The sequence below is a fragment of the Meriones unguiculatus genome (assembly GCF_030254825.1).
Source record: "Meriones unguiculatus strain TT.TT164.6M chromosome Y unlocalized genomic scaffold, Bangor_MerUng_6.1 ChrY_unordered_Scaffold_25, whole genome shotgun sequence".
Lineage (NCBI taxonomy): Eukaryota > Metazoa > Chordata > Mammalia > Rodentia > Muridae > Meriones > Meriones unguiculatus.
The window spans coordinates 10,290,469-10,313,623 of NW_026843710.1; positions in this window are offsets into that span (position 1 = coordinate 10,290,469).

The window sequence follows — 23,155 nt, forward strand, 5'->3', positions numbered from 1 at the left end:
GTTTATGTGAAAGAAGAACTGAGGGGCAATAAACTCTTTGACACTAGTGTTGGCAAACCTCTATGAGGAAGGTTGCCTTGCCTGACCTGGCTGGATTGGCAGCTGTGACCTACTCAGTGGAAAGTGAGCAATTCTTCTTGTCCTGGGGTTAACAACTAAAACTGGTCATTTAGAACTGAGAAATGGTTCCCTGTTATATGCTGAGGACACAAGAGCAGAAGTGTTCCTTGATGTTGTCCTCCAGACAAGCCATCTAAACGTAGTACCAGAACTGCATGTTTAGAATTGCCACATGAGCTCATGGGAGTCTGATGTAGCTAGATAACCAGTAGTTTATGGATAGGATTCTCTGTTGCATAATTAGTTCCTGGAAAGCATTCCTTACACAGTCAAATTCTCCCATCCTTTAGCAGGGTCTTTTCTCCATGTTAAAAGTCATTGTAAAAGTGGTCAACGTATTATTTTTATTGATTATGTGGAAATTTCCTATACTATATATTATTCTACTTTTCCAATGCTCCCAAGTTCAAATTCCTATGAATGAGTCACACTAATTTTTTTAATACACCAATGTAAGTATGTGTTATTCATATACTCATTGGAACATGATCAGAATCTCAGTGCCAACTCCTTTAAAGAAAACTGAGTTCATCCTTGCCACACCCTGACACCACCCCCAAGAAGAAGCCATCAGTCCTGAAGAGCTTTATATACTTCACCACATTCCTAACAGTTTTTTTAATGTATTTCTATATTATGATTTTTAAATTTTGTATCTCCTCCACAGCCCCCTCCCTCTTCTCCTTCCAATCTCACCTACCATCCTTCTTCTACTTCTATGCCTTCTCTCTAATTCCCTGATAGGGAAGGCCCTCCTACCCATTCTATCTACCCTATTTTATCAGGTCTCAACAAGGCTGGCTGCATCTTCTTTTTTTGTTGCCTGATTCTCAGGGCATTTTTCTCCTTGTGTCCTCAGTTGCCTCTACATATGACACTCTTCCTGCCTCCTTTCCTCCAGGCTTCCCAGAACTCTGAGGGGAAAGAGAAATTCATAGGGAAATTCCATTTAGAGCTGGGTGTTTCAAGGTCTCTCTTTCTGCCTAATATCGGACTGTGAGTGTCTGTATGCAATCACATTTGATGCAGAATGAGATGTCACTTCTGATGCAAGAACATGCCTCTGATCTATCATTTGAGGGCAGAGAGGAACATATTTTAAAATAATAGCCGAGGTTGCTTTAAAATTTCTGTAGGGTACCCAGGCACCAACTCAATTAATCACCCAATCACCCTAGTGGAAGACTGGTTTGGTCACAATTAGATGGCTTATAAGAACTTTAACACTCACTATTAGGAGACCTCCTAATAAGTGAATACATACCATATTTGTCTTTCTGCATTTTAGTTACTTCACATTGGATGATTTTTCCTGGTTCCATGCATTTACCTGAAAATATCTTGTTGTCATTTTCTTAGATAAATAATACTCCCTATGGAAATATTCCTCATTTTCTCCAAAGGAGATTGTGAGTCCTCTTCTTTAGTCCTTAGAAATTGCTGGGACTTTAATCATTGTATTGAATGACAAACTATCAGGATAACTATGCTCTTTTAGCCTATAAGTCCCTCCATCTTTTTCTACTTCCTGGTGATTTCAATGTCAATGTCCTCTTGAAGCTCTTCTATTTACCTGTTGAGTCCCCAGTGAGAAAATATCTGGTTAGTGTTAGGTGGTATGGCCTTGTTAGATAAAAATATTTCTTACTGGAGTAACATTATAGGATGGTGTGATTTAAGGTTGATATGCCAATGAAAGTTACCAGACAGAATGGGTCTCTGTCTCTCTGTTTCTGTCACTTTACATCTTTGTTTCTGTACATCTAGGTCTCTCTATTTCTGAATCTGTCTCTCTAGCTTTTTCTCTCTCTGTTTCTTTCAGGCTCCCTCTCTCTGCCTTCCACTTGTTCAGTAGGAAAAGCTCCCAGTTCTGCTGAAGGACTACAACAAACTGTCTGCTTGCTGATGTGGCATCATGGATAGTCTGTGTTAAAATATTAGCACAGTCCCTATTAATATCTTTTTGTTCAAAGATTTGCCTTTTCAGGGAGTGTTTCTCAGTAAGTCATTCACTGACTGAGGACATATATGTGCACTTAACAAATCATAATGGAGTCTGTGATAATATGAAAGTCACATGTCAAGGAAAAGTGACTTTATTAATGACTACATGAAAGAAATATGTGATATATTTCCTGAACTAAGAGTCTTAGTCACAGGAACTGTTATTCCTGTGTTGTGTGCATTCATCTGCTCAAATTGAGGCATATAGGACTGCTCAGCCTTTCTCTCAAGCAGGCTGTTCACTTGGCCTTTTAAATAACTGGCTCCTGAATCTCTTACTGGATTTAAATTGTTTCATGACATTATTCACCCTCTCAGCCAATCATTACCTACGCATTGTGATGTAATATTAGCATAGAGATTTCATGATACCATTGTAAATACATAATTGTGCAGTCATATTACCATTGTGAAGTCATAAGAGCATTGTTTAGTCATAACACAATTGATTAGCATAACACCATTGTGATATCAAAATTCCATTGTGATGTCATACCACAAACGTCATAATACGATTGTGCTATCATAATTACATTGGGATGTCATGATGAATTTTGATGTCATAATGCCGTTGTGATATCATTTTAGCATTGTGATGTCATCATAGCATTGTGATATCATCGTAGCATTGTGATGTCATAAAAGCATTGTGTTGTCATAATAGTATTGTAATGTAATAACAGTTTTGTGAAGTCATAATAACATTGTGAAATCATAAACCATTTGGATGTTATAACCTTGTGATATCATAATAGCATTCGGAGGTCAAAATACCTTTGTGATGTTGTAATAGCAATGTGAATTTGTATCATTGTGATGACATAATATCATTTTTTGGTCATAATAGTACTGTGATGTTAAAATAGCACTGAGGTGTCATAAGAGCATTGTGATATCATATCTCAATCATGTCTAAATATAATTGTGCTTTCATAATAGCATCGGAATGTCATGATGAATTTTGATGTCATAGTTCCTTTTTGATGTCATAATACCATTGTAATATCATATAATTGTGAAGTCATAATGGCATTTTGAAATCAAAACACCATTGTGATAGCATAAGAGCATTGTCATGTCATAATAACCTTTTACGGTCATAATAGTATTGAAATGTCATAGTACCATTGTGATTTTATATTACCATTTTCCGTTATAACAACATTGTGATGTTATAATAGCATTGTGATGTCAAAATTTCTTTGTGATGTAGTAATAGCATTCTGACTTCACATCATTGTATGTCAAAATAGCATTGATATATCATCATTAAAATGTAATATCATAATACCATTGTGATGTCATATTACTCTTTTGCAGTCATAATACCATTGTGATGTTATAATAGCATTGTGATGTCATAAAAGAATTTTGATGTCATAATACTACTTTGAGGTTCTAATAGTATTGTGAGGTCATAACAGAACTGTGATATCATAATAGCATTTTAATGTCATAATAACATTTTGAAATCATAACACCATTGTGATAGCATCATAGCATTGTGTTTTCATAAAACCATTTTGCAGTCAAAATGGCGTTTTGAAGTCATAATAGTATTGTGATGTCTTCATAGCATTGCAATATCATAATACCATTGTGATATCAAAATTCTATTGTTATGTCATACCACAATCATGTCTTTATTGCGTTGTGATCTCATAACAACATTAGAATGTCATGATGAATTTTGATGTCATAATGCCATTGTGATATCATCATACCATTGTGATGACATAACATCATTGTGATTTTATAATAGGATTGTGATGCATATCAATGTGAAGTTATAACACCTTTGTTTTGTCATAATAGATTTGTGATCTCATAATAGCATTGTAATGTCATAATAGCAATTTAATTTCATAAAAAATTGTGATGTCATGATAGCATTGTGATATCATAATAGAATTGTAATGTCATAGCAAATCATGTTGTAAAGCTTTTTGTTGTCATAATACCATTGGGGTGAACTGAAAAATTTTGATGTCTTGATGCCAATGTGATGCCATCACAGCATTGTGATGTCGTTACATCATTGTGATGTCCTATATGATTGTAAAGTCTTGCCGTTGTGAATTCATAATAGGTATTTGATGACAAAATTCAATTGTGATGTCATACGACAATCATGTCATAATGCCATTGTGATGTCATAAAGCACTATGAAGTCATAATAGCTTTGGGATGTCATAATACAATTGTGATGTCATATCATGTGATGTCATAATAGCATTTAGATGTCTTACCAATTTTATATCATATTGCCTTTTTTAAGTCATAATAACATTGTAATGTCTTAATAACATTGTGATGTCATATTACTGTATTGAGGTCATAATAAAATTGTGATACCATAATATCATTGTGATGTAATAATAGCCTTGTAATGTCATAATAACATTATTATGTTATAATATCTTTGTGATGTCATAATAAAATTTTGCAGTCATGATAGCATTGTGAGTCATGATAGCATTGTGATGGACTAATACAATTGTGATGTCATCATAGCATTGTGATGTCAAAATTACATTGTGATGACATACCAAAATCATGCATGAAGAACACTGTGATATCATAATAGCATTTTGATGTCATCCTAGCATTTTGATGTCATGATGGCATTATGAAGTCATAATTCTATTGTAATTTCATATGTCATACATTTGTGATGGCAAAATAGCATTGTTGTGTCATAATAGCATATGATTTCATAATTCCATTGTGATGTCATATAAATATCTTATAATTAATAGTATTGTGATATTTTTATAAAATTGTGATGTCAAAATTCCATTTTAATGTCACACAAAAATCATGTAATTATAGCATTCAGTCTTCATACAATTGTGATGTCATAATGACATTGTGATGTCATAACATTAGGATGTCAGCATAGCATTAAGATATCATATCTTTGCTGGATTCCGCCAAGACATACTAAGCAAGTCCTAAATCTTTTCTCCTTCACATATATGTCTGTCAAATATTCTGAGCCAGAAGGCTGAAGATGGTGCTCCAATGTTACAGATAGTTATGGGTGACTGTTCAGGTAACAATTTTTTTTTGTCAATATTTTTTTGAAGCTGCTAACATGCAACTTACTATTTATTCACTATTTACTCACTTTACTTATTTACTTACTTTACTTTCTATTTACTCTAGTAACTAATTTAATTCCTTCTCAAGTCTCTGATGGGGTTGAAGACCAAATAGTTATAGTGCCACAAGAAAGCTTAAGTTGTTTAGAAGTTAAGAAATGCTTTCATATAGGTAATACCAATGAGAATAAAAGCCAATTTAGGTATAGAACTCTAAACTTTTCAAAATAGTTAGGATAATTTGATACTTTCGCCTAAGTTGCTAAATACACATGGACTGGACATTGAACATGTAGATTTTACCTAACAGATTTCATAATTTAATAATTATTATTGTATTGAAATTAAAGGAAACTTTTGTTGACTTAAAGGGGGAAAGGTTGGTAAAATGTAGTTTTAAAATATATACAGCTTAGGCTTGTTCATTCAAATGCTGATTTTTACCCCTAACTCTTTGGTTTCAATCTGGTTATTGCATTTAATACCTATTTTATGCATCCTGTCTCAAGACCAATATAAAGCAACTAGCCACAATATAGAGCAAGAAGAGGGGAGGAGCCAGAATACAGGAAATGAGTAGGAGAAAAAAAGGGGGAGGGCAGAGCAAGGAGAGATAAGCTGTGTGGGGAACTAGGAACTCTGTGGAGAATGAACCAGAATTAAGATTTCACAAAAAAGTAAGTGAAATGGGTAAAATCTAAATGTTAGAAAACGATAAGGTTTTGGAGGTTTAAGAGGGAGTAACTATTGACCAGCATTGTGTTCTAGGTTAACTAAATAAAACCAGAATCTGTGTGGTGATTAGGTTACACAGCTCCCTACTCTTAACAGCAGCTTTTCTAGATGATGTATCAAATGTAAATATTAATCGACACATACAACAGAGATGACATACCATTGTGATGTCATAATACCATTATGAAGTCATACTAGCACTGAGTACAGGGAATTAATGAAAGAAGTGGGAAATAGTAAGATCTGGAGAGGACAAGAGCTCTACAAGGAGAGCAACAGAAACAAAAACTCTGATCACAGGGGTCATTTCCTGAGACTTATACTCCAACCAAGTACTACACATAGAGATAACCTAGAACCCCTGCACTGATATTGCCCATGGCACTTCAGTGTCCAAGTGGATTCAACAGTAATAGGAACAGGAACTGCCTCTGACATAAACTGATTGGCCTGCTCTTTGATCACTTTAACCTGATGGGGGAGTAGCCTTATCAGGCCACAGAGGAGTTCTGATAGACTAGGATTAGAAGTTAGGAGAGGAAGTCCTCCGCTATCAGTGCACTTGGGGAGAGGCAAGCATGGAGAAGGATGAAGAAGGATGGGCTAGTGAGGGGAGATAGAAGGGGTTTATGGAGAGATACAAAGTGAATAAATTGTAATTAATAAAAATTTAAATAAAAATGTTAATATAATTCCTTTTGGATTTACATTATAGGAGGGTGTGCTTTGAGTTTGATATGCCAATGAGATTGACCAGACAGAAGGGAATCTCTATCTCTCGATCTCTGTCAGTTTTTATCTCTGTTTCTCTTGGGCCCAGTCTCTATATTTTTTAAATTTGTTCATCTAGCCCTTTCTCTGTCTTGCACTCTCTATCTCCCTCTCTGGCTACTGCTTGTGTTTCAATATGAAATGCACTCAGTTCTGCTGATGGAAAAAAAATTGACTGCTTGCTGACTTGAAATCAGGATGGTCTATGTAAAAATATAAACAAGGTTCCAATTAAACACTTTCGTTCAAAGATTTGCCTTGGTCAAAGAGCATTTTCACAAGAAGTAATTCACTGACTGAGGGCCTATCTGTGCATTTAACCAATAATAATGGAAACTGTGATGATGTGAAAGTCACCTGACTTTATTAATGACCACTTGAAAGAAATATGTGATGACCACTTGAAAGAAATATGTGACACAGGAATTGTCATCTCTGGGTTGTGTGCTTTCAGATGCCCAGATTGAGGCAGGTAGGGTTGCTCAGCCTATCTCTCAACAGGCTGTCCACTTGGCGCTTTTAATAAATGGCTCATGAAACTCTTGCTTGATTTCAGCTGTTTCATGACATCATTCTCCCTCTCAGCCAATCAGCACCTGAGAGAATCTTGAGGTTTCCATGGAGATGAGTAAACAAACTTTTCTCAGTGTCCAGTGTCTCTGGTCCTGTGAACACGGATTTTTCTTGTGAAACCCAAGAAGGCTTTATCTCATCTCTTTCTCCAGATCCCACACCTTTACTCTTGTTTACCTCTGTGACAATGTCAGGTTTGAAATTAAATTTCAATGTTTATTCAATTGAACAGCTTCCTAACTACAGAAGCTTCAAAGAATGTGGGATTAAGGGGAATGTACTGAATGGCATGGTGGTTTGCTACTGTTGTCTTGGTTCTGAAATTTCCTAGGTTGTGACTTAGAACTGAGCAGTTACTAGCATACTCACTAAATGTACCTTCACATTTTATTGATAATAGGCAAACCAGCCCTAGCAATACTTAGGGTATTGAGTCTTTAAGAATAGGGAAAAATTAAGCAAACCTGACAATTCCTATGAAAGGTAAGGCTGAAAGCTATAAAGATCAGTGAGTGTAAAAGGAGAATTGAGGGCAAGCTATTTTTTGACAGCTGCTGCTGTTAAATACTAGTGATGCCAACTCTCTATTAGCAGGGTTGTCTTGGCTGACCTGACTTTATCGGCAGTGTGTCATAACAGTGGTCAGTGAAGAACCCTCTTGGTACTGGGTTTTACAATTAAAACAGATCCTTCAGGATAGAGAAATGATTCCATGTTTTAGACCTAGGACACAAGAGCAGCTATGTCCTCCAAACAAACTCTCTAAACGTAGAATCAGTGCCAAGACTGATTGTGCAGAGGTGCCAACTGAGCTATGTGGTCTGAGGTACCAATGTAACCACTAGTTCATGGCTAGGATTCTCTGCTACATAATAAGTTCCTGGAAAGCATGCCTTACAAAGTCAAACTCTGCCCTCCTTTAGCGGAAAATTTTCTCCATGTTAAAAGTCAGTTTAAAAGTTGTCAACATATTATTTTTATTGATTATGTGGGACTTTCATAGAACATACATGACACTCTTTTTCCATTGTTCCCAGGTTCAAATTCTTACCCATGTGACACACTATTTTTTTTCCCATCCATTAAAATAAATCAAGTGAAGTATATATTTTTGATATACTCGTTGGAACATGATCATTGTCTCAGTGCCAAGTCCCTTAAAGAAAACTGAGTTCATCCTTGCCACACCCTGCTACCACCCTCAAGAAGAAGCCACCAATATTGAAGAGCTCTATACTTCATCACCTTGATCAGTTTTTCTTATGAATTTATTTATTACAATTTGTTCACAGTTTATGCAGATTGCTGCTGCCTCCCTCTTCTCCTTCCAGTCCCACACACCCTCCTTCTTCTACTTCTATACCCTTTCTCTATTTCCCTGATAGGAGAGGTTCTCCTATTTTAACAGATCTGATCAAGGCTAGCTGCATCATTTTCCTCTGCGGCCTGATTCTCAGGTCATTGTTCTCCTTGTGTCCTCAATTGCCACTACTTATGAAACTCTTCTTACATTCTCTCCTTTAGGCCCCACAGAGCTCTGAGGAGAGGGAGAATTTAATAGGAAAATCCCATTTAGATCTGGGTGTTTAAGGTCTCTCTGTGCATAATATTGGACTGTGGGTTTCTGTATGCAATCCAATTTGATGCAGAAGGAAGCATCTCTGTAGATAGAAGAACATGGCCATGATCAATCAGTTGAGGGCAGAGAGCTGCATATTTTAAAAACAGCATCCTGGGTTGCTTGAAAATTTTCATAGGATGCCCTGGCCCAACAGCTCAGTTCACTCCCACCCAGTCCCCCTAGCAGAAAACTAGTTTGGTCACAATTAGATGGCCTATTGGAATTTTTTCCAAAACTATTAGGAATCTTCTTAATAAGTGAATACATATCATATTTGTCTTATTGCATTTTAGTTACTTTACCCAGTATGATTATTCCTGCTTCCTCCCATTTGCCTGAAAATGTCATGAGGTCATATTTTCAGGAGAATAATACTCCATTATGGAAATATTCCACATTTTTGCCAAAGGAGATTGTCAGTCCTGTTCTTTAGAACTTAGAATTTGCTGGGACATTAATCTTTGTATTGAATAACAAACTATCAGGATAACTATGATCGTTTAGCCTAGAATTCCTTCCATCTTCTTCCACTTCCTGGTGATTTAAATTACAATATCCCCTTGAAGCTCATCTGTTTACATGATGAGTCCCAGAAGGAAATGTCTGGCAATGGTTAGGAGGTATGGCCTTGTTAGATAATATAATTCCTATTGGAGTTATATTGTAGGAGGGTGTGCTTTGAAGGTGACATGCCATTGAAAGTGACCAGACAGAATGGGTCTCTGTCTCTCTGTCTCTGTCACTTTATATCTTTGTTTCTGTAGGCATCGGTCTCTCTATTTCTGAATGTGTCTCTCTAGTTCTTTCTCTCTCAGTCTCCCTCTCTCTGCCTGCTGCTTGTCATTCAGTATGAAAAGCTCTCAGTTCTGCTGAAAGACTACAGCATGTTGTCTGCATGCTGGTGTGACATCATGGATAGTCTCTTAAAATGTAAGCACGATCCCAATTAAACGCTTTTTGTTCAAAAAGTTTCCTTGGTCAGGAAGTGTTTTCCCAGTAAATATTTCACTGACTGAGAACATATCTCTGCAGTTAATAAATAATATTGGCATCTGTGATAATATGAAAGTCACATGTTAGGGACACGAGACTTTATTAATGACCTCTTGAAAGAAATATGTGACAGATTAACTGAACTAAGAGTATTGGACACAGGAACTGTCATTTCTGTGTTGTGTGCTTTCAGCTACCGAGATTGAAGCATGTAAGGCAGCTCAACCTTTCTCTCAAGGAGGCTGTCCGCTTGATGCTTTTAATAACTGGATCCTGAAACTCTTACTGGCTTTCATTTTTTTCATGATATCATTCTCCCTCTCATCCAATCAGCATCTAACCATTCTGATATCATAATAGCACTGGGATGTCATGATGAATTTTCATGTCATGATGTCATTGTCATGCCATAATTGTATTGTAATGGCATCATAGCATTCATTGGATGTTGTAATATCATTGTGAAGTCTTAGAGTTGTGAAGTCATAATAGCTTTTGATTTCATAATTCCATTCTGGTGTCATAATAACATGATGTCAATCATGTTGAAATACCTTTTCAAACTCATAATAGCATTGTGATGTCATAATAACATTGTAAAATCATGATACCATTGGGATGTTATAATATTGTAATGTCATAATATAATTATGATGTCAAAATACCTTTGTGTTGTCATAATAACATTGTGATTTCATATCATTGTGATATCATGATAGCATTGTCATGTCTTAATATCATGAGATATCAAAATAGCATTGAAAATATATCATAGAATTGATGTTTTAATATCGTTGAAAATTCATACTGTTGTGAAGTCAGAATAGCAGTGTAATTTTATAATTCCATTGTGATATCATAACACAATCATATTGTAAGAGCATTGTGATGTCAATCAAGCATTGCAAAATCATAATATTATGATGTCATAATATCATTGTGTTGTCATAATATCATTGTGAAATCGTAATACCATTATGGAATGTCATAACATTGTAATGTCATAATAGTATTATTATGCCATAATACCTTTGTGTTGTTGTAATATCATTGTGATTTTATCCAATTGTAATGTTGTAATAACATTGAGATATCAGAATAGCTTCGTGAATCCATAATAGCATTTTGATGTCATAATTCCATTGGGATGTCATATCATTGTGATGTCATAATAACATTTTGAGATCATAATAGTGTTGTGATGTCATATTATCATTATGATTGTCAAATTTTCTTTGTGATGTTATAAAACAATCATGGTGTAGTAGTACTTTTATGTCACATTTCCATTGTGATGTCATGATGAATTTTGATGTCTTAATGCCATTGTCATAGCATAATCGTATTGTGATGTCATCAGAGCATTTTGAAGTCATATAGTTCTAAAATCATAATAGCACTTTGATATAAAAATTCCATTGTGATGTCATAGCACAATCTTGTAATACCACTGTATTAATAGCTTGGTCATTTCATAATACCATTTTGAATTCATAATACCATTTTGATGTCCACATAATACCATTGTGATGTCATATCATTGTGGTGTCATAATCTTGTGATGCCATACCCTTGTGATGTCATCATAGATTTGTGATGTCATCATAGCATTATGATGTCCTAATACCATGGTGATGTCATAATTTTTTAATCATCATATAATTGTGAAGTCATAAAACCATTGTGAAACCATAATAGCAGTGTGATATCATAATACTATTGTGATGTCATCATAACATTGTAATATCATAATAGCATTTAGGAGTTTTATCATGGTGATTTCATGATTGCATTGATATGTTGTAATACCTTTGTGAAGTTATCATACCTTTGTAATGTCATAATAGAATTTTGAGAACATAATAGAATTTTGGTGTTGTAATACCATTGTGAAGTCATAACACCATTGTGTGTTTTAATACCATTGTGAAGTCATAATTGTGAGGATGTTATAGCATTGAAATGCCTTACTATTGTCATGTAATAATTCCATTAGATATCATAATAGCTCTGTGATATCATAATGCCATTTTGATAAAATAATAACATTGGAATGTCTTACTATTGTGATGTCATAATAGCATTGTGATGTCATAACACCATTGGGAAGTCATGACACCATTTTTATTTCATAATACCATGTGATATCATAAAATCAGTTATACGTGATGACACACATGTGATGACATTATACCACTGAGATGTCATAAAAAAGTTCTGATGTGATTGTATCAAGAAGGTATCATAATAGCATTGTGATGTCATAACAGCATTTTGATGTTACAATGTCATAATTCGATTGGGATATCATAACAGAATTTGATGTAATAATAGCAGTTTTTTCTTTTTTTGTTTTTTTTTATTCTTTATTAATTACCCTTTATTAACTTTGTATCCCCCCTGTGGTTTCCTCCCTCTTCCCCTCCCAGTCTTTCCTTTTCTCCACCCTCTGCATGCATGACCCTCCCCATGTCCACTGATAGGGGAGGTCTTCTTCTCCTTCTGTCTGATCCTAGTCAATTAACTTTCATCAGGAATGGCTTCATTGTCTTCTTCTGTGGCCTGGTAATGCTGCTTCCACCTCAGGGGGAGATAATTAAAGAACAGGCCAATCATTTCATGTCAGAGAGTTTACTTGGACACTGAGCTGCCATGGGCTACTTCTGTGCAGGAGTCTTAGGTTATATCCATGCATGGTCCTTGGTTAGAGTATCAGTCTAAGGAAAGACCACTGTGCTCTTTGTAGAGTTCCTGTCCTCTCCAGATCTTACCGTTTCCCACTTCTTTCATAAGATTCCCTGCACTCTGCCCATAATTCTCAGCATCTGCATTGATAGTCTGCAGGGAAGAGCCTTTCAGAGCTCCTTATGTCAGGCTCCTGATTTGTTCCCTTATTTTGCTTTCTTCTATGTCCATATTCTTTGACTTTCTGGAGAGGGATTGAGCATTTTAGCAATAGTCCTCCCTCTTGATTAGTTTCTTTAGGTGTACAGTTTGTAGTAGGTTTATCCTATATTATATGTCTATATGAGTGTGTATATACCATGTGCATTTTTCTGTTTCTGGGATAGCTCACTCAGGATGATCTTTTCGAGATCCCACCATTTATCTGGAAATTTCATGATTTCCCTGTTTTTTTAATGCTGAGTAATATTCAATTGTGTAGATGTGCCACAATTTCTGTATCCATTCCTCCACTGAGGGGCATCTGCGCTCTTAACTCATTCGCACAGGAGACAACTTCCTGAACAGTACACCAATAGCACAGGCTCTAAGATCAACAATCAATAAATGGGACTTCAAGAAACTGAAAATATTCTGTTAAGCAAAGGACACTGTCATCAGAACAAAATGACTGCCTACAGATTGGGGAAGAATCTTCACCAACCCTATATGTGACAGATGACTAATATCAAGTATATATAAAGAACTAAAGAAGTTAAACAGCAAAACATCAAGTAATCCAATTAAAAAAATGGAGTACAGGGCTAAAGACAGAATTCTCAATAGAGGAATATCAAATGGCAGAGAAACAAACAAATGTTCAACATCCTTAGTCATAAGGGAAATGTAAATCAAAACAACCCTAAGATTTCACCTTACACTGATCATAATGGCTAAGATCAAAAACTCAAGTGACAACATATTCTGGAGAGGTTGTGGAGAAAGGGGAACCCTCCTCCATTGCTGGTGGGAATGTAAAATTGTAAAACCACTCTGGAAATCAATCTGGCACTTCCTCAGACAAATAGGAATGGGGCTTCTTCAAGATCCAGCTATACCACTCCTAGGCATATACCCAAAAGAGCCTCCAGTATACAATAAAGACATTTGCTCAACCATGTTTGTAGGAGCCTTATATGTAATTTATAATAATAATATTTTGATGTCATAAAGCCATTGTTATATCATAATCACATTGTGATGTCAAAATCCCCTTGTGAGGTCATAATTGCATTGATATGTCATACTGTTTTGATGTCATAATAGCATTGTGATGTCATAATATCATTTTGAAGTCATAATACCATCATGATGTCATAATAAGATTATGATGTTATAATACTCTTTTGAGGTCATAATGCCATTGTGAATTCAAAATTCTATGGTGATTACATACCACAGTCATGTTGAAATACCAATGTAATGTCATAAAAGCATTGTGATGTTATAATACTATTGGTATGTCATAATACCATTGGGATATCATGACACCATTGTGATGTCATAATACCATTGTGCTGTCATAAGAACACAGAGATGTCATGACACAATTGTGATGACATAAAACCATTGAGATGTCATTACAAATTTGTGATGTCATATTACATTTGTGATGTCCTAATAGATTTGTGATGTCATAATATAATTGTGTAGTCAAAAATATCATTGTGTTGTCATAAAAGCATTTTATGTCATATTGCCATTGTAATATCATAATAGTGTTGTGTTGTCATCATAGCACTCTGATGTTGTAATAACATTGTTAAGTAATTATGCCATTGAGATGTCATAATACACTGATGCCATATCCTTGTGGAGACATAATAACATTGTGATGTCATAATAGTATTGTGATGTTATAAGAGCATTGTGATGATGTAATTGTATTTTAAGGTCATAATGCCATTTTAATGTCAAAATTCCATTGTGATGTCATACCACAATTGTGTCTGAATAGTATTATGAAGTCATAATAGCATTGTTATTTCATGAAAGCATTGGGACATCATGACAATTTTGTGATGTCATGATAGCATTATGATTTTTAATACCATTGTACTCATAATAGCACTGTGATGTAATAGCATTGTGATGTCAAAAAACTGTTGTGAAATGATAATACCATTGATCGTCATACCATTATGCTGTCATAATAACACTGTGATATCAAAATTCCATTGTGATGTCATACAACAATCATGTCATTATAGCATTTTGGTGTCATAATAACATTGTGATGTCATAATAGCATTGGGATGTCATGACACTATTGTGGTATCATCATAGCATTGTAATGTCATAATTCCATTGTGATGTCATACTATCAATGTGATGTCAAATTGCCATAGTGATATCATAATAGCATTTTGAGGGTATAATTCCATTGTGATGTCAAAATTCCATTGTGATGCCATAATAGCATTTTGAAGCTATTATACTATTGTGATGCCAGCACAGCATTGGGTTAAGATTAGGGTAGGTTTAGGGTTAAGATTAGGGTTAGGGTTAGGGTTAGGGTTAGGGGTTAGGTTTAGTGTTAGGTTAGGCTTCTTGTACGTGGGTTTTGACATTTGTTTTGGCTATCTTTTGTTTGTGCCCATTTTGATATGGGATGGACAGTTTTGCTTTTTAAACATATGTATTATTTTGAGTATTTAGTACTTAACTAGGCTGGTGTGTACTTTGCCAGTTATAAGCCTCCTGTGTCTATCTTGTATTAGGCATGACCAATATCTATCCTCCTTTAAAATATCTCATGTTGAAAGGATAAGTTAGCTTCCAGAGCAGTATGACATGTTAATTTAGTCAGCATTTAAGTCTTTTTGACATGGCAGACGTGCAGTTTGCATTTTTGTCTCCCAACCTAATTTTAGGTAATTGACCAACAGATCATATCTCTAAAGCCAAAATGCTCTTTTGTATCATTTCTTCTGTGGAAGTCCCACTTTCTGAAATTAACTGGGATTTTTAGAGCATTGTGACATCATCTCTCCTCATATAAACCTAAAATTGATGTGAATTCAATCTTTAAAACAGTAAGGACATAATATCTATCATTAAGAAAAAAGAACTTATATGGTAACCTTATGGAAAATTTTGTCATTTTGAATCTTAGACCATCTCTGCAAGTGGTTAAACAGCAGGAATTGCCATCCTGGCTTTTGTTATGTAAATTAGGCTGATCAGGGATTCACAGATTTGCCTGTTTCTTTTTACTTTGTTTTGGAATTAAAGGCATGTGCCTTCATCAACTTGTTCAAATATTTTTTCTCAAATCAATGTAATTGTAACTCAAAGCCTTTAAATGAAAATTAAGCAAAGAAACAAGAAAATTTTAAATTCTGGGCAACTTGTTATGCTGTAATAAGCAAAGCCCACTTGATTTTTTTTATTTTTTGTAATTAAGTTGATGTTTTAGTGAATGGGTAGACCCTTAACAGAAAGAGCTGACAAGTATCTTGCAGCCAGAGAGCTTTGAATTTTAGCCGTTATTAGTCTAATTTTCATTAGGAAGAATGCCCTTTCATCTGTAACTTAGTATTCCATTATTTGGTTGTTTTCCCCATTTTCTCCTTGCACTTTCTTGGAGAAGTCCTCCAGAAGAGCCACCCCCTTTAAATATATTGCAACCAGATCCATGACTATGACAACCAAAACAAAGCCAAAGTGGATTAAAACACCCTCTGCCATGGTTTTTTTTTTAAGAGGCTGTTTTAGGCCAAGCTCTGTCTAAAGGTTTTTGTGCCTCCAGTTCCAGTTCCTGTCTTTCCAAACATGGCTGTGGAGTTTAGCTAAGATGAGCCAGCCACAGTATAAGGAAGCCATGCTTGTGTATCCTCCTTTTAGACTGTAGCAGCAGCCAGTTTTGTTATGTTGAGTCTGAGGTCTGTCCATAATAGGCTGCCTTTTGTTCCTGGGCTTGTTTAAGACTCTCTCTTAAAAAGACAGTAATTGACCTGGGAGTTTTTAGGTTTTAAGTTTGGGTTATTAGGCTTATATTACTGCGAGCTTATTCCTCCCACCAAATGAAGTTGAAGTATGATTTAAAGGGTGTAGATACTTAGATTAGTTGGTGGCCATTTAATGTACAGTTGGATTAGCTGGGCACCATTTGTTGATAGTTATTAATATTTAGTATTGAAATATTTTTTAGTTAAGCAGCAGTTATTCCTAAACCAGCTGTATACCCCAATCATGACACAGAGACTGGGATTTATTTAATTAACCTAGAGCACAATGCTGGGCAATAGTTATTCCATCCTAAACCTCCAAGACCACATGGATTTCTACCATTCAGATTTCACTCATTATACATACTTTTATTCATATCTTAGGTAAGGTCCATCTCTCCACATGGTTCCAAGACCTCTCCTCCTGATTTTCTACCTGTCCTCCCCTGCTTCCTTCCTCTCCCTCCTACTATGGACCAGGATGTCCCACCCTATCCTCCCCATTGCTCAGCATTGTAGCTGGTTGTTTTATTAAAAATACAGAAACAAATGGTGGCATGTTTACACAAATTTGAGATAAGTTATGCATAGAATATGCATCACAGTGCAATTTCCTGATTGAAACCAGAGAGTGGGGAAAAGAAATCAGCATTTGAATGAACAATGGTATATTGTATATATTCCAAAAGAACATTGTCCCAATATCTTATTTACTTATTATATATGTAAACATTTTGATGTTATAATACCTTTCGGGAAATCATAATTCCATTGGGATGTCATAATACTAATATTAGGTCATAATACCATTGTGATATCATTAATACATTGTAATGTTATATTATTTTTGTGTAATAAGAGAAATGTGATTCATACTAGCACTGTGATGTCATGAGAGCCTTGTGATATCATCCTACATTTGTGGTGTCATAATACTATTTTGATGTCATAATGGCACTGTGATGTAATCAAAGGATTGTGATGAAATAATAGTATTGTGATGTCATCATAGCATTTTGATGTCATCATGTCATTTTTTAATGTCTTAATACCATTGTGAATTCATCTGATTTTGAAGTCATAATAGCATTGTGATGTCATCATAGCATTGTAATGTCAGGATAACATTGTAATCTCATACTATTGTTGTGTTATATGATCACTGTGATGTCATGAGAGCATTGTGATGTCATCATAGAATTGTAGTATCATAATACTATTTTGATGTCATAATAACACTGTGTTTTCATCAAAGCATTGTGATGAAATAATAGTTTTATGATGTCATCACAGCATTATGATGTTATCATAGCATTGTATTGTCTTAATACCATTGTGAAATCAACCTGCTTGTGAATGATAATAGCATTGTGATATCATGATAGCATTTTGATATCATCATTGAATTGTGATGCCATAATAGCACTGTGAAGTCAGAATACTGTTATGATGTTATAATACCACTGGAATATCATACAATTATGTCATAATACCCATGGGATATCATAATAGTATTGAGATGTCATCATAGGATTGTGATGTCATAATTCCATTATGATATTATACCACATGATATCATTATAGAATTGTGATGTCATAATAGCATAGAAATATCATAATACTTTTGTGATGTCTTCATTCCCTTGTGATTTCATCAGAATATTGTGATGTCAGAATTCCATTGTGAAGTCATACATACCATTGTGAGACCAAAAAGCATTTTGATGATAAAATAACATTATGATGTCATTATGCCATTGTGATGTCATAATTCCATTGTGATATTATAAGTTATGATGTTGTCATTACTTAGTCATGTCATAATTTCATGTTTATATCAAAATATCATTGTGATGTCATAATAGCATTGTGATGTCATAACATTAGGATGTCAGCATAGCTTTGAAACATCATACCTTTACTGGACTCCACCAAGACTTGGTAAGGAAGTCCTAAATAGTTCTTCCTTCACATATATGTCTGTCAAATATTCTAAGCCAGAAGGCTGAAAATAATGCTCCAATATTATAGAGAGTTATGGGTGACTATTCCAGTAACAAATTGCTTCTGTCAATTTTTTTTTGAAAGCTGCTAACATGCACTTCCTATTTACTCTAGTAACTAATTTAATTACTTCTCAAGTCTCTGATGGGGTTGAAAACCAAGTAGTTATAGTGCACAAGAAAGCTTAAATTGTTTAGAATTTAAGAAATGCTTTCATATAGGTTATACCAATGTGTATAAAAGTCACTTTAGGTATAGAACTCTAAACTTGTCAAGATAGATAGGACAATTGGATACTTTCTTCTAAGTTAATAAATACACACAAACTAGATATTGAACATGTAGATTTTACCTAATAGTTTTCATAATTCTGTAATTATTATATTGAAATTAAAAGAGCCTTTTATTGGGCTTAAAGGGGGAAAGGTTGGTAAAATGTACTTTTGAAATATATGCAGCTTAGGCTTGTTCATTCAAATGCTGACTTCTACCCCCAACTCTCTGGATTAAATATGGATATTGCATTGTGATAGTTATTTTATGCATCCTGTCTCAAGGCCAAAATAAAGAAACTAGCCACAATTTTGATCAAGGGGAGGGGAGGAGCCAGAGTGCAGGAAATGAGTGGGAGGAAAAAAGGAGGAGGGCAGAGCTAGGAGAGCTGAGATGGGAGGGGAACTAGGAACTAGATGGAGAATGAATCAGACTTAAGATGTTACATAAAAGCAAGTAAAATGGGTAAAATCTAAATGGTAGGAAACTAGAAGGGCTTAGAGGTTTAGGAGGGAGTAACTATTGCCCAGCATTGTGTTCTAAGTTAAATAAATACAACCAGAATCTGGGTCCTGATTTGGTTATACAGCGCTATAGGATTAACAGCAGCTTTACCAGAAGATACATCAAAAGTAAATATTAATCACATAGTACAACAGGGATGTCATACAATTATGATGTCATAATAGCATTGTGATGTCATAAAGCATTATGATGACATAGAAGAATTGTGAAGTCAGAACTAAGATGACATGAAATTGGGATGTCATAATAATACTGTTAGGAAAAAATAGACTTCAGATGCCATACCATTATGATGTTATCATAGCATTGTGAGGTCATGATAGCTTGTGATGTCATAGTAGCATTTTGATGTTATAATATAATTGTGATGTCTTAATAGCATTTATGTCTTAATTCCATTGTGAAGCCATACCTTTGTGACTTCATAATGGAATTGTGATGTCATAATACCATTGTGATGTCACCATATCATTGTGATGACATATAATTATGAAGTCATAAAACCATTATTATATCATAACATTGTGATGTCATACTAGCATTGAGGTGACATACATTTGTGAAGTGCTTATAGCATTTTGATGTCACTGTGAAGTTATAATTCCATTGTGATGTTGTCAAAACAGAATTGTGATGTCATAATTCCATTGTAATAAGATAATACTCATGTGATCTCAGGATAGCATTGGGATGTCCTAATTGTATTGTTATGTTATATTATTATTATTGTGATATTATAAATCCATTGTGATATCATACCATATGATGTCATAATAGCAGTCTGATGTCCTAATAGCATTGTAAAGTCATAATAGCACTGAGATGTCATAACTTAATTGAGATGACATAACACCATTATGATGTCATAAAAATTATTATGTCATAATATAATTTTGATAGCATAATATAACTGAGATGTCTTAAAAGTATTGTGATGTCATCTTATTGTGTTGTCATACCATTGAAATATCATACCGTTGTGAAGTCATAATAGCACTGAGATGTCACAAAAGAATTGTGATGTCATATTGGCATTGTAATGATGTATTACCATGGTGATGTCATAATACCATGGTGATTTCATATTAGTATTGTACTATAATTATGGCTTTGTGATGTCATACAATTGTGTTGTGATAATAGCTTTGAGATTTTTGAAAAATTGTGAAGTCATAATAGAATTATGATTTCATATCACAATCATGTTGAAATAACCTTTTTAATGTCATAATGCCAATATGGTATCAAAATTCCATTGTGATTTCATACCACAATCATGTTGTGTTTCGATGTCATACTATTGTGATGTCATAAGAGTACTGTGATGTTATAATAACATTGGGATAATAGCATTGTGAAATTAAAATACCATTGTGATGTCATAACAGCACTATGAAATAATACATTTGTGATATTGTACCATTGTCATGGAATTATATCATTGTAATGTCATAATAGCATCAAGGTGTCATATGAGCATTATGATGTCATAATACCATTGTGAAAAAAATAATACTTTTGTGATTTCATATGACCAGTGTGATGTCGTAATTGTATTTTTCAGGTCATAATGCCATTTTGATGTCAAATGTTCCATTATGATGTCACTCTGCAATGATATTGGAATAGCATTGTGATATCATAATACAATTGTGAAGTCATACTATCGTTATGATGTCAAAATGCCACTGTGATATCATAATAGCATTTTGAGATCATAATGAAATTGTGATTTCAAAATTATACTGTGATGTCATAACAATATGAAGCCATAATAGAATGGTGATGTCATAATACCTTTGAGATATCATGACACCATTGTGATGACATAATACCACTGAGATATCATAATGAAATTATGATGTCATAATAGCATTGTTATGTCTTAATATCCATGTGATGTCATAATAGCATATTGAGGTCATAATCCCATTGCAATGTCATAATAGCATTGTGATGTCATCATAGCCTTGTTATTTGTCACAACATTATTGGTATAATGTTCTTTTGAAATGTATACATCTTACCCTTGTTCATTCAAATGCTGATTTATACACCCCACTCTCTGGTTTCTATCTGTATATTGTATTATGTTACTTATTCTATGCATCCTCTCTCAATTTTGTGTAAACAGGCCAGAATAAAACACACTGTTGAGTGAAGGGAGAATAAGCCACACCATTGAGTGAAGGGAGGAGTCAGATGGCAGGAAATGAGGGGGAAAAGAGATGACAGGGGAGCAGAGCTTGTAAAGCAGAGAGGGAGGAAGGATCTTGGAACAGCATGGAGAGAATGAACCAGACCTAAGACTTCACAAAAAAGCAAGTATAATGGGTAAAATCTAAATGTTAGGAAACTATGAGGGCTTGAAGGTTTAGGAGGGAGTAAATATTGACCAGCATGTGTTCTAAGTTAATTAAATAAGCCCATATAGCTATTTAGGATTAACAGCAAGCATTAATAAAAGATAAACCAATAGTAAATATTATTCATCACCTACAAAAAATACCATTATACTATGATGTGAAGCCATTATACTATTGTTATGTCATAACACATTTGTGTTGTCATGTCATTGTGAAGATATAATAACATTGTAATGCCATAATAACATTGTGATCCCATATTAGCATTGTGATGTCAAAATAACATTGTGATTTTATTTTAGCATTCTGATATCATATCACTGTGAAGTCATAAAAACATTGTGATGATGTAATAGTATTTTGAGGTCATAATGCCACTGTGAAGTGAAAATTCCACTATGAAGTCATACCACAATGAAGTCTAATAGCACTGTGATGTCATGATTTTGATATAACAAAATGTGATGTTATGATAGCATTGTGATGTCATAAGTGCATTGTTATGTTATATTATTATTGTGATGTTATAATTTCACTGTGATATCATACCATATGAGGTCAAAACACCCTTGTGATATCATAATAGCATTGTGATGTAATAATTCTATTGTGATGTCATAATATCAATGTGATGTTAAAATAGCATATTGAGATCATAACCCCATTGAGATGTCATACTAGCATTGTGAGGTCATGATAGCATTGTGACATCATAACATTGTGATGTCAAAATTCCATTTTGCTGTCATTCCAGGCAATTTATTACTGACCTCTTAAAAGAAATATGTGGCACTATTCCTGAACTATCTTGGACAGGGACTGTCAATGCTGTGTAGTGTGTTATCAGCTGCCCAGATTGAGGTATGTAGGGCTGATCATGCTTTCTCTCCAGCAAGCTATGTCCCACTCAGTGGTCATTGATCAACCCTCCTGGTCCTGGGGTTTACAGTTACACCTGGGCCTTCAACAGATAAATGGGTTCACAATATGTGCCTGGGAAACAAGAGCAGCTGTGTTTCCTTTAGTGGTGCTCCAGACAAACCCTCTAAATGTGTTGTTAATGCCAACACTGTATGTTCAGTGGAATATTTTCTCTATTTTCATAATCATTGCATAAGTTGTCAACATATAATTTTACTGATTATGTGGGAATGTCATAAAATATACAATACACTCCTTTTCAATTGCTCCCAGTTTCAAATTCGCAACCACATGTCACACAAATTTTTGTTGTTGTTGTTTAAAATATACCAATTCAATTATGTTTTGTTCATCTACTCATTGGAACATGATCAGAATCTCAATCCAAGTCCCTTAAAGAAAACAGAGTTCATCCTTGCTGTACCCTGCAACCACTTCCAAGAAGAAATCATCAGTCCTTAAGAGGTCTAT